At 41.4% G+C, this 17284-nt stretch overlaps 1 long non-coding RNA gene across 1 annotated transcript in view; it reads right to left on the bottom strand.

The window, feature by feature from the left end:
* Positions 1–17284, bottom strand: part of LOC136792273 (uncharacterized) — a 130280-nt gene that overhangs the window by 74515 nt on the left and 38481 nt on the right. Inside the window, exon 2 of the long non-coding RNA XR_010835831.1 lies at positions 4334–4417. This is a non-coding gene — a long non-coding RNA (uncharacterized lncRNA). The remainder of the gene's footprint in view (positions 1–4333; positions 4418–17284) is intronic.

Below are 17284 nucleotides of genomic sequence, written 5' to 3'. Positions count from 1 at the left end.
AGTCTGTTGGTACAGAATGCTAGAAATCCTTTTGATGATACATGGCATAGCAAGCATATTCTTTTTCCTTGGATTTGCATATTGATTCAGTATGGGTTGAAAGAGGCAGAGACTGAGAGTATGAGAAAGTCAAAATTCCTCTCCCCTTGGCATCCCCATTAAGCATCCTGGTTCATTTTCTATAATGCAAGGTGCAGACTTGACCAGTGCATCACACTTTATATATGAGCCGCAGAGATGGCAGGCCTTCCCATTAAGTCACAAGCCACGTCTACCACATCAGATGAGGGGCAGCGAGGAGTCGAGAGCAAGGCTGCTAGTGCTGGGCCATCTGGTTTGAATCATGACTCCAGCATTTATGGGCTGCATGACATTGGGCCGGTTAATTGATCTTATTGTCACTCAGTTTTCTCATGTGTAATATGACAGAGATTTACAGTATTTTCCTGGATTTTTGTGAAGATTGAGTGAATGCCTGATCAATAATAAGCACACATAAACGTTAGCTAGTATTTTCAAACATGATGGGAGGGAGTCTAAGGGCTGAGGTTTCAAGTTCCCAACAGAACAAAACCCAAGGGGTCCAGGATGGTGTAATGTGAGAAGCATTTTGTCTTGATGTAATGGTTCATCATGTTAATCACTCCAAAGAAAGAAAATAAATAGCCACTAAGGAATCCCTCAAAAAACGGAGGCTAAAATCCAATGTCCATTATACACGGTGAGCAGACAAGATAAAATACATCTTGTCTAATCGTATAAACCTAATATACAATGGAAATTATTCACATAAGGTTTAATATTTAAGAGCAACGGAATCGATGGTTTCTGATTTATTTTTGTGACATGTACACTCACAAATAGGTAAGTGATCTATGCATTTGAAATGGCCAGCGAACATAACAGCATTTGATAAAAACTGGGTAGATCCATTGAGAGACACATACTGAGCAAAGAGACACGGAGGGCCTAAGAAAATATTATAACTGTGACTATGGCAGTGAGAAGAGACAGAGGCAAGATAGATGGAAGTAAAGCCAGAAACTGAAGCTATGACCAGATGCCTCAGGCCATTTGGATGAGGTTCCTTTGGGGGAGGGTAACAAGATTCATAGATAGGAAAAGCAAAGAAGAGGATAGCAGAGATCAGAGGCCAAGCAATCTTGACTAGTTTGGGGAGGAGCCACATCAGGAAAATCTGAGTTTCTAAGATACATATTCAGATTCTGGTGGTTCCCAGAGGAGTGTTAGCTCCCACGTGAGAAACACAGCAGGAAAAGATATGCCCCAGGCACTTTGTTATAAAGCAGAAACTAACACACCATTGTAAAGCAATTATACTCCAAAAAAGATGTTAAAAAAAAAAAAGATATGCTCCAAGGTATTTATGAGAGTCTTCCTGCAGGGGCGATTGCCTATTCCTTCACACAGTGGCACAGTGAATTCCCAAACAATGGGTAAAACAACCCTCGGGGGTTAACATCTAGAAATAGCTTTTAATCTCACTTGTAGCACCTGGAAACGATTCTCAAAATTTGTATACTCTCAAACATCATGCTTTTGTTTCTCCTAAATTATACTTTTGGCTAGCAAACATGTGAGCCTAAATTTCCCCTGGTCTTGATTTTAGTCTTAGATTATTTTACATGTTCCTCAAAACTGGTAAGGAAAATGGGTACTTGTTGCTTTTAGAGTTCCAGCAATTTCCCACAGCTAAACCTTCTCAAGCATGATTGAATCACAATATACCAGATAAACTGTGACTCAGTCCTCATGATTCCCAAATGCTCTCTGTGTAGTAAAATCTATTTTTACCAATTGAGCAGTATTATTGCTATTATTTATTGAGACCTGTCTACACAGAGCTATAAAACTGAATGAAGATGTCAAAGTTCTGCCTCGTGGTTTCATAATCTGCTCATAAAAGGTAAACGATTTAGCTAAGTAAAAACCTTAATGTACCTACTTAGGGTCATTCATGATCTTCTCTTGGGTCTTGCAGATAAGCAAAATTAGACAGTATCTAGCTGTTTCAGGGAATATTTGTTCTGTTTTTTATAGCACTCTAATCCAAATATGTCAGTTCTCAGTTCTCTTAGCCCCAAGGAAAACCAAAAACAGAAGTTACCCAATAAGTCATTTTCTTTATAAGAAAAATGGAAATGCATAAGTCAACAATCACAGGGCACAAGGCTGCCTAGTCACATTCATGAAAATGCATGGGAAGCAGGGTCCTGCTTGGAAATCCACACTATTCGCACTAACATAGGTGCACACTCAACTTGACCTCCACTTCTAACAGTAATATATGCAGATATTGGCTGTGGTGGGAACAGGCAGATATTTCTTAGAGTCACTCTGGGACAAAGGTTTTTGGGGCAAGGATGACGTCAGAAACAAAAATTCAGGTCCAACACAAGAACACACGGAACCAGTTTCCAGCAACACAGAGATTGACTTGGCAGGAAATACTTGGAGGAAACAGAAACCACAACAGAAAAGACAGAGGCCCAAGAAGAAGGCAAATATAAATCAGCAGAAGTATGAAGTTTTTCCATTAACTAAGTGCTTTCACATACATGAATCTCATTTTATCCTTATAATGTATTATAAGTGGTAAGCAATCAGGTTTTTGAGGTATCACCCCCAATGGTATTTAAGCATAAAAGTTTTAATTTTCCAACCTCCGCTTTCAGCCATGTTTATTATCCCAACTTATCAGTCAATATTATCTTGGGAAGACCCCACTTTTTTAAGATTTCATCTTTTAGAGCAGCTTTAGGTTTACAGGAAATTGCACAGAAAGAACAGAGAGTTCCCCTATCCCCCTATCCCCCAACACAGTTTCTTCCACTGTTAACATCTTGCGTTAATATGGTACATTTGTTACAATTAGACCCACTGTTTATTAATTTATTTATATGGCCTTCTCTCATCCTTGTCTTTACTTTTTATTTGTCAGGGTCTTTCCCCCTAGAGGTTAATGGCTGTTCACAAGACCCCCAAAAAACTTCATTTAAGAGGGTGGGCTCTAGAACTAGGCTGCCTGGGTTTATATTCCAGCTCTGCCTCTTTCTACCATATGACCTTGGTCAAGTTATCTAACCTCTCTTTGCCTTGAGTATAATAATACTACCTATCTTATAGAATTGTTGTAACAAATGAGTACATGTAAAAGACTCAGAACAGTGCCTGGCACATAGTAAACACAATAAGCACTGGAATTATTATTATTACTATTATACTATGCCTATTACTCTCATACTCTTATTTCTCAAGCTCTCTCCCTGCCAACCTGACCTCAATCTCAAGCATCACGCTCCTAATGACAGAGCAAGAAAAAAGCTCACAAATGGCAAAGGCCCAGAATCTGGCTCAGGATGGACCTGAGACTTTTAGTCAAGCTTGGACTTAAGAGATCTGGGAGGTTGTTGGGAGGAAGTCCAGGAGGAGCCATGAGCATCCGGCCATGCAGGGCAGCCCTCCTGGGCTCACATACACATGGTAGGGCAGAGCTGTCATTAGCCCCGTCCCACCCCACACCTGACCCAATACCATTGCCCTGTCCTCAAACTTTGCTGGCAATGTGGGATTCTCTGAAAACAAAAGCATTAGGGCTAAGTGGGGTCTTCTGGAGGCCTGGTCTGACTGAGGCTCTCTCAGCAGTCCTCTACAGTGTCCAAAATCCAAGACTTGAAGGCAAGAAGGGGGCACTGCTAAGGCACCAACAGAAGAAGCATTGGCAAGACAGGTGCCCTCTCTTCACACTCCATCTAAGGAAAACAGAACTGTCCTGCTCAAACCACCTGGTGCCTGGAATCGATCAGCCTCACAATCATCTACTGTGTAAGTGTGGGCAGTGAGGGATGGCAAAGTAGTAGATCAAGGTAAACAGGAAACAAGACTGGCCATTTGTTAATAAAGTTTGAAGTTGGGTAATAGGTACACTGAGATTTGTTTCACTCTTTTCTCCACTTTTTTGCATGCTTAAAAATGTGCATAATAAAAGAGGAAAAAAATCAAATAAAGCCAAAGCTTTTTTTCTAATAGATCATTAAGAATCGAAGGGGAGATTTCTTATATTTTATCTGAACTCCTGATGGCCAGCACAGTCCCCCACAGAGAGTGGTAACCAGTCTACAGACATTGATTGAATGAATGTTGGAATGTTAAAGAGCAGATACAGAATCAATAAACAGAGAAACTGAGGGACGGAAGTGAAGACAAGTGTGTGTGTGCACGTGCACGTGCGCGCGCGCGCACACACACACGCACACACACACACACACACAAGGACTAGGGATAAAGAGTGATGAAAAACACAGGTCCTGACCTCATGCTGCTGCTACAGGTCTTTGTCTCTTGTTCCCATCAACCATTTGCCTGTGGGAGAAGGAGGCTTGGATCAGAGTAGGATCTGTGGGGAGAAGGAAGCAGTTATATGAACATGCTCCAGGAGTGAAATCACCTAGTTAGGCTTCTGCTTACAAGGTTACAAAAAGAAGATCGGCATTCAGAATTGGCCCAGCTCCCAGTACTATATTCTGTTCATTAGACTTCCCTTCCTCTACTGAACATTGATCAAGCCCATCCATCCATCCACTCCAGCATCACTTCAGGCCTTATTTGGAGAGAAGATTCATAAATCAGGGACAGGACAACAGGCTGGCCAACGAGTCTCCAGTATGGACTCGGATTCCAATATTGTGAGAGAAAGTGTGTTTAACTAAGGGCTTGTCTGAAAGAGCTGCTACGAGAGTTTACTTGTTTAACATTGCTGAAGGTCTTCAAACACAAGGGGAATTTAAGTACAGAGCCTGGTCTTTACCAACCCAATTGAATTACAGGTTTATGATTTGCTTGTTTGTTTTGGTGTGCTTTGGGAACAGGGTTGCTCTTGATGCCTAATTTATATCTCTGCTCTTTTATACTGGAGAAGACAATAATAAAACACCTTTCTCCATAAAAGTTCGTGTAAAATCAAAGGAACAGATCTACAGCAAGGGGATTACTTTCCAGGTGAAAATATACATGAGATGCCTCAGATGTGAGCAATATTGAAAACAAAATATAGGATAAGGATTACCCAGAGGAAGATGGGAGGTTACCTTTATCTTGCAAATAAATATCAAGTATCTCTGATTGGGGGCATTGTAGAAGGATAGCAAAGATTGTATTTAAAACATATACTACAAATAAGAGGACCAAACAATTGAATTGGGAGATTGGGATTGACATTTAAATACTAATATGTATAAAATAGATAACTAATAAAAACCTGCTGTATAAAAAATAAATTAATTAAATTAAATTTTAAAAAAGAAAGAGTACCAAACAATACTTTTGACAAAATATGTAGAAAAAGAGACAAAGAATGAGAGTGACAGTCGCTATTTTAAATATCTGGCTATGTGCCAGGCTCTGTCTGCTAAGTGTTTGCATGCATCTCATTTAATCTTCAGGAGAGCTCTATGAGGTGATATGTTATTATGTCTCTGTTACCACTGAAAACGTTTCTTGGGCATCTGTCCTAAGATAGTACATAGTAGGTGGCAGAGCTGGAATTCAAGCCCAGACCATAGGACTCCAAAGTCCATGTTTTTAACCACTCTATAACCCTGGCTCTTGTGCTCTAGGGTACGTTAATCAGGAGACTAGAGAGTGAAAAATCATCTTCAAAGGAAAGATCTAATAGCATCAAGAGAGGAGAAAGAGAGATAGGATTCCCAGGAAGGATTGGGGAGAGTTGGGGCAAAACTTCTGGGCTCACTAAGAGAGCCAGGCTGCTGTCAGCACAGCAAGCTCAACCAGGACCCAAGGAAGGGTATGCCTTGAAGGAAGGGCTAGAGCCAAAGACTGGGCCAGGGCTGTAGTGAGGAAGTAGGATGGGGCCAAGAAAAAGACCCTAAGACTTATGGGAAATTGTGCCAGGTGTTAATGAAGACCAGACAGTATTTTAAATGCTAAAAATCCACTCAGTCTTCAATATTCAATATACAACCACATTTGTGCTTTACCTTCAACTTCAGAGAGTTCAGTTCGACAGGCTTTACTAATTGCCTCTATATGCAAAGCACTGTCCTAGGCGTAAGAGAGTTCTACAAATCTAACAACAAGAACAAAACACGACACTTCCAAACTGGATGGGAAAACAGAAACATGTATAAAATAACTTCAGCACAAGACAAAATGTGATGCGTGATATAACAGACATTCAAAGTATTGTGTAAGTTTGGAATACTGGGGCATAAATCCCACTGGGAGAATCTGGGGTGGTGGTGACCTAGGCTGAGACATAAAGCATATGTCGAGCTTCAGCAGGCATAAGCACGAGAAGGCATTCTATAGTAAAGGGAAGAGTATGAGCAATGGTTTAGCATCAGTTGACTGAAGGCCACATTTGGAAAATGGTGAGTAGATGACTGTGACTGAAGACAGGTATATAAAGGCATATTCTCAGAATTGAACATGAGAAAAAGAGAAAGATCAAATTGTGCAGGTCGTTAAATGTCAGGCTGAGGAGTTTGGGGAACTCAATCAACAGTGGGCTTTCCATTAAGCTGAATTGAAGGTAGCAACAAAACTCAAATGACTCTGAAACGATAAATTCCTACAGACACAGTTACTGGGCAGAGGTCAGCCCTGAGCCTCTGATGCCACTATGAGGTCTGAGGATGAGTCTTCCTGAGCATCCACACTGCCCCTCAGATCTGATCAACTCCTCCTCCACTGCTTCTTTAAGGACCTGACAGTGGGTGGACCCATGGCTGAACCCACGTTCCACTCTTCATAGATGGAGTGTGACTCTGAATGCCCTACTGAAGGAGATGCAGACTGAATGTCTGACCATCCCTGTAGTACCCTTAGATTTGGGCTTACCCAGTCCTGGAGGTATCCAAGCCAGCCCAGTGCCACCCAGACTTTTCTCAATTAAGACCCTTCTTCCAGGAATGAAACAATTTTCTTCACATTCACTGCTCCTCTCCCATGAATTTCCTCTCCTAGACCACGAGTACCTCCATTTTTCCTCCTTCCTTCTATGTATCTAATTAAGTAGTATCTGCTTTGCTTCCCAGAGTGCTATGGTTTCTACTTCTTGGCGCACATGTCACTCAGTAACAGCAAGATTTTTCTGGTGTTTTCATCTTTGCCAGAAAGTTAGAAATACCCTTGAGAGTGGTAGCAAGAAGAAACTCCTGAAGTATACAGTAATGCGATAGAGTTTAGAACCCTGAGATATTCTGGTCAGGTTTCAAGAGTGAGAGAACCTGGGTGCCACAGAGAGGATACCACAGGAGGTAGAGTGTACATGGCCTAGACACTGGACAGGAAGCCAGTAAGATTCAGCCAGTTCTCAGAGCTCTGTGAGTTCCCTGTCCCTAAGGTCAGAACATGAGGGATAGAAAGCTGTATGCCAAGAGGTCTGATCAGCTACAACCCCCAGGAGGCCACAGAAAGTAGTCAAAAGATCTGAGTCAGGGGGCTTCCCTGGTGGCGCAGTGGTTGAGAGTCCGCCTGCCGATGCGGGGGACGCGGGTTCGTGCCCCAGTCCAGGAGGATCCCACATGCCGTGGAGTGGCTGGGCCCGTGAACCATGGTCACTGAGCCTGAGCGTCCGGAGCCTGTGCTCCGCAATGGGAGAGGCCACAACAGTGAGAGGCCCGCGTACCGAAAAAAAAAAAAAAAAAAAAAAAAGATCTGAGTCAGAACGTAGTTTGTTGGGGTCACTGAGAGGAAGTGTCAGGAGAGGCAACCTCAGAGATGCTTGGCAACCACTCACATGGATCACACAGACCTGGAGAGCAAACCTGAGAAGAACATCAAGCCAGAACCTACTCCTCCAGTGCCTGTCATATAATAACCTTTCAATAAGTAACTGCCGCATAAATTAATGGTGTCCTTGGGCTTCTATTGTGTAAACTCCTTCCCTAAGGATCACATCAGGTTTGTGCCCCTGATTTTTCCTCTCCCCACCTCCACTGCCATTTAAATACCCCAGAGAGAAAGGGAAAGGGAAAGGTTCATATGAAGAAAGGAGAAGGGGGATCATCTCCCAGCTGGAAAACTGGAGCATGGGGTCAAACTTGAGTTAAATTGTGGCCAAAGTCTCAGATTTAAAGGGTGGAGAATTAGACCATTACTTTAGGGGACCTTGAGCGTCAGAGTCTTTACATCAAAACCAGGCAAGTTTCTGATTGGCAATAACAGCAATACAGTTTTCTGAGCAGGTGGGTTACTCAGAAGTCTTTGGAACCTCCTCATTCTGGTCCTGGTTCTCCAAGTACCAGTAACCAATGGACACCTGCAGCCTGAAAACTTACCATGTCATCATTCCACCTGTATTAGTCTCCTAAGACTGATGTTACAAATTACCACAAACTTGGTGGCTTAAAACAATAGGAATTTACTCTCCTATAGTTCTGGAGACCAGATGTCCAAAATCAAGATTTCAGCAGGGCCATGCTTCCTCTGAAGGCCCTAGGGAAGAAACCTTCCTTTTCTCTTCCAGCCTCTGGTGGCTCCTGGCATTCCTTGACTTGTGGCAACATAACTCCCACCTTTACCTCCATCTTTACATGGCCTTCTTCTCATGTGTGTCTTTGTGTCCTCTCCTCTAGTCATTGGATTTAGGGCCCACCCTAAGTCCAGGATAATTTCCCCTCAAGATCTTTAACTAGTTACATCTATAATAGTCATATTTTCAAATAAGGTCACTTTCTGAGGTTTTGAGTTGACATGAATCCTGGGGGCACATGATTGAAACTACTATATCCCCTAACGGTACCTCTCATTGCAACTGTGGATCAAATTTGAATTTGTCCACCAACCAGTTTCTTTGAGGACCAGTCTACATTTTTGTTGTTGTTGTTGTTTGCGGTACACGGGCCTCTCACTGTTGTGGTCTCTCCTGTTGCAGAGCACTGGCTCCAGACGCACAGGCTCAGTGGCCATGGCTCACGGGCCCAGCCACTCGGCGGCATGTGGGATCTTCCCGGACCGGGGCACGAACCCGTGTCCCCTGCATCGGCAGGCGGACTCTCAACCACAGCGCCACCAGGGAAGCCCCAGTCTACATTTTTTTCTGGCTAACTGAATGACTGGTATTTTGTCAGTTCAGGCTTATAACAGAATACCATAGAGTGGGAAGCTGGAGGTCTGAGATCAGGGTGCCAGCATGGTTAGGTGCTGGTAAGGACTCTCTCATGGCCTGCAGACAGCTGGTAGCATTGTAGCCTCACGGTGGGGAGGGCAAGAGAGCTCCCTGGCATCTCTTTTGTAAAGACACTAATCCTATTCATGAGGGCTCCACCCTCATGACCTAACCACCTCCCCAAATCCCCACCTCCTAATACCATTGTACTGAGGGTTAAGATTTCAACATATGAATTTATGGGTAATATGAACATTCAGTCCAGAACGACTGGTCAAAAAGGAAAATAAAAAATCTAATAAGTATAAACCACTGTGTGGGAACTTTCACAGTGCCATCTTTTTCTCATCATCTATCTTTAATAAAACTTGATAAGAAAAATGAAGTCACTCAGGGGAGGCTGTATGAGGACTTAAAGGCATTGAAATCCTTCAGCCCCTGGGCAGGCCCTAGCTTCTTTGCTAGGCAACCCTGAGCCAGATAGCTAGAGCTTGTTGGGAATAAGATTATTTCTTCAAAAGACCTTCTCCACTTAGGTGAGAAAGCTCTTTAGCACACTCCACAAGCAAACCTTATTCTCCACTTGGGTCTACAGAAAACTTCAGAGTCCACTCATAGTCAAGGAAAAGCCTAATGTCATTAGAAGAGATTCATGCTCAACTCTGCAGTTTGTTGTTTGACATAAAACTATCAAAAACATTTTCTCTGTCCCTTTTATTATTGTCATAAAAATACTATTTTAACAAAGCTTTTTACCCCAGAGGTATAAAACGTAAGGCCAAAAACATAAATTTGACTTTATAAAAATTAAAGATTTTTGTTCAACAAAAAATGTCATGGACCAAGTTAACAGAGTTTTGACAAATTGGGAAAAGATATTTGCAATGTCTGAAATTGACAAGAGATTCCTGCACTCAACAAGGAAAAGACAGGAACTCCAATACAGAATAGGCAAAAAGAACATTCAGCTTATAGAAGATGAAACATAAAAAGTCCACATACGGGCTTCCCTGGTGGCGCAGTGGTTGGGAGTCCGCCTGCCGATTCAGGGGACGCGGGTTCGTGCCCTGGTCCGAGAGGATCCGGCATGCCGAGGAGCGGCTGGGCCCGTGAGCCATGGCCGCTGAGCCTGCACGTCCGGGGCCTGTGCTCCACAATGGGGGAGGCCACGGCAGTGAGAGGCCCGCGTACCACACACACAAAAAAAGTCCACATACAAAGAGAAACATTTGTTAAAAACATATTAATTTTAAAATGTAGGGAATTTCCTGGTGGTCCAGTGGTTAGGACTCCGCACTTTCACTGCCAAGGGCCCGGGTTCAATCCCTGGTCAGAAAATAAGATCCCACAAGGCATGCGGCCAAAAAAAAAAAAAAAAAAAAAACTGTTAAAAAATGTAACTTAAAGCTATAATGGGATATCACTTTAGAGCCATTGGACCATCAAAAAGTAGAGAGCTAGATAATGCCAAGCTGGCAGAGACACCAGGACAGGATGTAGGAGCCCTCATCAATTCTGGTGGGAAGGAAGACTGCAAAGCCATTCTGGAGAGGAAGGGGCTGCAGTTAGTTATGTTAAACGTACCGTTTTGCACATATGCCTTACTAAGCCCACACATCCATAAGGGGATGAGTACCAGGATGCTTGTCACAGCACCAGTCTGGAGTGGGACATCAAAGGCAATCTGGTGTCCAATGCCAAGCAGTGAGTACATAAAATGCAGTGGATGTGCCACATGGAGGACTATGCAGCGATTACAGGCTATGGATTAGATGTTCACTCAGCCACAGGGTAGATCACAATGCTCAAAGAAAAAAATTAAAGTAATAATAACAGTGAGAAGAAGATGTGCAGCACAATACAGTGTCAATTATAAATTAATGCACACAAAATAACTCATATCTTACAAAATATAGAAGCAAAAGGATCACAGAAAACATGAACATGGTTGTATATTGAAGAGTGGGTAGGGACATAGGAATAGGAAATGGGGATAAAAAAGAATAAACAACATTAATAGCTCCTTGTTCTCATAAAAGGATCGAATATAGAGAATATAGAGAATTAGGAATTTTTCACAATGGAGCATTTTGAAAATCTGATCAGACAGGGCAGTGAGATGGAAGGAAAAAGAGCAGTCTCGTTTCTTTTAATTCCATCACTTTCAAATTATTGACTGTAACACAAATCAAGTCAGGACCAGTAAGCACTGACAATCTTGATGTTTCTGAAAATCAAAGTTAAAGAGCCATTTTTTCCCATTTGCTCTTTTATTCGACCATTAGGAAGTGTCTATTATGTGTGAGGAACTGTTCCAGGTGCTACGGGGGACGCTACTTTTCAGGCTCCAACTTTGTGGAGCTTGTACATTGACGGAGGAATTCAAAAGCTGCCTGAACCTCTCTTCTACTGCAACACCCTGAAACTTGTGCCCAAAGCAGAAATCTGAGGAGAAAACTATGTGAATAGTTTTTCTCCCCAGCACAGCTCAGTATTTCATGTCTCAGGAGGCTCTCAGAAATATTCTGAGAATCTCCTGACTTCTTAAACATAGCAGAATTTTCTCTCCCGTGGTGCTGGGAGAACATATGCTGAGATACAAGAGAAGAAGGAAGCCACCCAACCAGCTCTTCTCTCTCCCCTTTTCCAAACTCATCTTATGAAAAAGATAGTTTAGAAAACAGGTGCATACAAGAATCAAGCAGGAGGGAAGAGAGTTTCCCTCCTTTCTGGGTCACAGGGAGCTCCTGAGCGTGGAGAATTATGAAAGAGGAAAGGAGGTAGGACCGTGGGGAATGCCCCCCCACCTCAAGGGCTGCCAGATCTGTGGATAAACTTTTGCCTATTTAAGAGTTTATGAAACTTCTAACTCAGGAAAGAAAATTCGATTTAGACTTAAATCTTCTCAGTCAGTCCTACTCAGTCAGCCCGACTTAATGGAGTTCATTATCTGTTGTTCAGTCCTATGTAGGATTCCTTTTCCCTTCAAGAAACAGAAATTGAGTGTAGTCATTAGAATTGAGAACTGAGTTAAGAAACATAGATGAATGCTTATAGTGAAATATTTTATTGTGCTGGTCAGTGGTACATGAATTATTCAAGATGTAAAAATGAATATCGTTTATCAGCTAGCCCAAAAAAGCACATGTAAGATTAATTTTAGGAATGGGTATTTTAGGCCAAATTCAAAACTCTTCCTAATTCCCTCAGCAGAAATTGAGTTTTCTGTAAGAATCTTATCCTTGGTACATTATGTTCCGTGTTTCTCTCTAGACTTATATATATTTTTATATATTGTATATATATATTTATATATATATAATTATATATATTTTTATAATCTTCAGTGGAAACTGAAGGACACAGATGAAGTTCCCTCTCTTCTAGTTTTAAGTCCTGACTTGGGAAGAAAAAGGTAGCAATTGGAAATGAAGAACTAACCTTGAAATAGGGTCAAAGATGAGGATTTGTTTTTCTGGACCTGGTATATGAGAATGAGGGTCTCAAGATCAGAGTCTTGGATCACCTCTACACTGAGAGGGCTGGGGGAGGGTGGTGAAGAGCCACAGAGAAAGAGCCCCAGGAGATGTGCAATTATTAGAAAAGTATATCATCTCAGGTGTCAAGTAATTTCAAAGTACAGGAAGTCAAAGGCTCAGAGAGGCATCAGGGAATGAAAAATAAGAAAATTACACTGGGAACTTCCCTGGTGGTGCAGTAGTTAAGAATCCACCTTCCAACGCAGGGGACACAAGTTCAATCCCCAGTCTGGGAAGATCCCACATGCCGTGGCACAGCTAAGCCCGTGCACCACAACTAATGAGCCTGTGCTCTAGAGCTCGTGAGCCACAAGTACTGAGCCCACACTCCACAACTACTGAAGCCCGTGTGCCTAGAGCCTGTGCTCCGCAACAAGAGAAGCCACTGCAATGAGAAACCCGCGCACCACAACGAAGAGTAGACACCACTCACCACAGCTAGAGAAAGCCCACGCACAGCAATGAAGACCCAATGCAAGCAAAAGGAAAGAAAGGAAGGAAGGAAGGAAGGAAGGAAGGAAGGAAGGAAGGAAGGAAGGAAGGAAGGAAGGAAGGAAGGAAGGAAGGGAGAGAGAGAAAGAAAGAGAGAGAGAAAGGAAGGAAGGAAGGAAGGAAGGAAGGAAGGAAGGAAGGAAGAAAGAAAGAAAGAAAGAAAGAAAGAAAGAAAGAAAGAAAGAAAGAAAGAAAGAAAGAAAGAAAGAAAGAAAGAAAGAAAGAAAGAAAGAAAAGAAAGAAAGGAAGGAAGGAAGAAAAGAAGAAAGAAAGAAAATTATACTGAATTCAGTAGCTTGGAGGTCACTTTAAGAGCATGGCTTCTGTAAGAGTAAGTTGTGAGGGCTAAAGGGATGAAGGGTAAAGTGCAGAGTAAGAAGCTGATCATTCATGACTGTTAATACTGTAATCTCATCTCTCAGAAATGAAGGGATAATGACGATCATAATAGGAAACACCACTTACTGGGCACTTTGCTATATGCCAATAACTGGGCTGAGGCTTTGATACTTATTATATACGTACTTTTTTCTTTTTTTTAATTGAGGTATAGTTAATGTACAATATTGCATAAATTTCATGTGTGCAACATAGCGATTCACAGTTTTTAAAGATTATACTCCATTTATAGTTATTATAAAATATTAGTTATATTCCCTGAGTTATACAATATATCCTTCTAGCTTACTTTACACCTGGTAGTTTGTACCTCTTAATCCTTATCCTTATATTGCCTCTCCCCTCCTTCTCCCCACTGGTAACCACTAGTTCGTTCTCTACATCTGTGAGACTGTTTCTTTTTTGTTATATTCACCAGTTTGTTGTAGTTTTTAGATTCCACATATAAGTGATATCATACAGTATTTGTCTTTCTCTGTCTGACTTATTTCACTTAGCACAATGCCCTCCAAGTCTTTTCTTGATGGTTTCCTTTGCTGTGCAAAGCTTTTAAGTTTGATTAGGTCCCATTTGTTCATTTTTGCTCTTATTTCCTTCATTTTAGGGGACAGATCCAAAAAATATTGCTATGATTTATGTCAAAGAGTGTTCTACCTATGCTTTTCTCTAGGAGTTTTATGGGTTTTGGTCTTACATTTAGGTTTTTAATCCATTTGAAGTTTACTTTTCTATATGGTGTTAGAGAACTGTATATGTATTAATTCAAAAAATATTTATTAAGAGCATCTACCTCCAAGATGTATCCTAATTTCATCAATTTTCATCATCTCCACTGTGGCCACACCAGTCTAAATTCCCTCTTCTCTTGCCCCAACTACTGCAAGAGACTCCTCTGCCTCACCCCATCTCTACCGTACACTATCTACAACAGTACACAAAATGTTTAAATGCAATTAGATCAAATAACAACCCTCCAAAGACTTTCAATTTCACTTACATAAGATCCAAACTTCTCCAAAGCCCTGTGTGCTCTGGCCCCCACTTTTCTCTCCAACCCCATATCCTATGCATCTCCTCTTTGTTCCTGATGCTCTGGACACACTGGCCTCTGTCAGTCCTTGAACAGACAACGTTCATTCCTGAATGTAAAAAAGTTAGAAGTCAAAGCAAATAAGCAGAGACGAACTGCTTGAGTTCATCTCTGCATGAGTTCATCTCATGAGGAAAGCCACAATCCAGATGATCTAAAGTTTTTTAAAAAAACATTCAATTACCTAAGGTAATACTGAAGCATAGTGGGTAAGAAGTCAGCTCCTGATATTGGGTATCCTGGATTCAAACCTTGGCTCTACTGCTCATTGGCCCCTGATGTTGGTAACCTACTTAACCCCTCTAAGCCTATTTCCTCATCAATAAAATGGATCATATAGTAGAACACCTACAGAGAAAATAATAGGAGGTATCTCTTATATAATGGAGAATATTCAATGAGAGAATGCAAGTAACGCACTTTGTGTGTATGCTGTGCTGTAAATACTAGCTAGTATACGCATTCAATAAATATTTATTGAACACAGTGCTAAGCTCTGTGCCAAACTCTGGGAAAATAATATTTGCCCTCATGAAGCTTTTTGTACATATTTTTTTAAGTGGGGAAGGAATTTTTAATATTATGTGCAATAGAAAAAAATAATTTCATTAACAATTCCCTGGTGCAGGAAGATGTCACAGTGTTCATAAATGTTGAGAAAATGCTGAACTCAGTTGTATTTATCAAGAAGCATATTTGATTTTCAAAGGATAGAAAATTGATTGAGAAGGTTATCTGATAATCAAGACCCATTCACCTCTTGAAGATTGCTAGGTGACAGGCACACATTGCAAAGGGGAGCAAGGACAAAGGGCTCCTCTAAAAGAGCTCACAACCAAGGAGGAAAACCAAACATAAACAGTTACAATGCAATGTGTCCAGTGCTGTAATATAGCAAACAAAAGATGTTCCAGGAGCCCTGAAGAAGGCACTTGAGCTGAGTTTTGAAAGATACAAGAAGGGCTTCACCGAGTGAGCAAGTTGAGTGGGTAAGTGTTCTCAGCAGATGGACATGTGACAAGTGTGATGGATTGGTATGTATGAGTGATGATCAGAATAGTTAACAGCCAGTATGGTGGGCACCAACCCACTGACACTAGCATTAATCTGCCAACACAGCTGTACCAGTGCCACTGAGCCCTATGTCAGAGTGATGGGGTTGGTGGGAAAAGATAACATTGCAAAGGAGGAAACAGTCCAATTTACCAAAATCCTCATTTCTGGAAATTAATTTACTAAAAGTTAAGGCACTGAAAACGATTTCACCCAAAAACTCAACTTTCTGAATGCTCAATTCACCGAAGTATCAGGACACCATTCAAGATTTTAGTTTTCCCAAAGCTTTGGCGGCCTGGACGCATATAATTTTTGCATGTGTTTTACATTTCAGATGCTCAGTATTCATATGTGACTGAGATGATTTTCAGCTTTTATCTTCTCTATTTTTATAGATTTAATTACCTCCACCCTCTGCCCTTGCCTTTGCCTTTGCAGGGAACTGTCTTAGACCCAGCTTACTGAATTTCTTTCACAGTTTTGACTTGATTATTCAGTAAGTCACCTTTGACAAATAGTCCTAGACAGAAAGTAGGAAAACAGAAATTAGATCATAAAGGGCTTTCAGAGGCAATATGCATAGTGGTTAAGGGCCCACTTTTCTGGGGCTCCCGTTCTGAGTTCAATTTCGAGTTTGGCCATTGACCAGCAGTGTGACTTTGGACATTTTAGCCTCTCTTGCCTCTTCTTCTTCATCCATAAAATAGAGATAATAATAGAACTTACCTCAGAGGTTTATTATAATGAATTAATGTGAATAAAATGCTTAGGACAGTGCTTTCACATAGTAAACAATCGATCAATGACAGTCACTAATAGTACACTGTGTTAAGGAGGGTTTATTTATGCTAAAGATGATAGGGAGTTCAGTGAAGGACTTTGTAGTCAAGAGAGCAGGTCAGAAGTGGTGGAGGATGGAAGCTGTTGCAATAGTCCAGTAAAGAGTGATGAAGATATGAGCTAGGTTTTGTCAGTGAGGAAGAAGTGAGGTAACATTAGGAGAACACTAAGTTGCCTTGAGTGAAGTCAGATTTCTAGGTCCACAGAAAGGATGAGAAATTAGTGGGTGGGTCTGTACTGTCAGACTGATGTTAGTCATCTTGAAGAAAACATGTGAAATAACAGAAGTGCCAGGAGAAGAAAGGCAAGCAAGTAGCATGCAACTTTCAAAATAAGAAATTCTGTTACTCCAGCCCAGAGATCCAAATGCTAAAACGGGTTATTAATGGGATAGGTTCTGTTTACTGTGGGCCAGAGTTCCCTAAGGACAAATCGGGCCAAATGAATTTCATTTCCTTTTCTTGGTGAGAATTATAAGAACAACAGTTTGGGGAAAACTTCAGTCTTAGTGTCTGTAATTCCACTGTATTTAACAAGGTGGTACATTTTACCCTGTGGACAAATGACAATATGGGCTAGATTCATCGCTTGTTAAATCTACCTAAAGAATTTATTAGCACTGTCACCTCCAAACTACCCCCGTCATAAAATTTCCTCATTAAATACTTTTCAGGATGCCCCCTGTACCTATTTATTACTAACTTATTTATATACATA

Source organism: Kogia breviceps, chromosome 12, assembly GCF_026419965.1.
Source record: "Kogia breviceps isolate mKogBre1 chromosome 12, mKogBre1 haplotype 1, whole genome shotgun sequence".
NCBI lineage: Eukaryota > Metazoa > Chordata > Mammalia > Artiodactyla > Physeteridae > Kogia > Kogia breviceps.
Note: the sequence above shows the minus strand (reverse complement) of the source record. Positions and strands in the feature narration are given on the sequence as shown.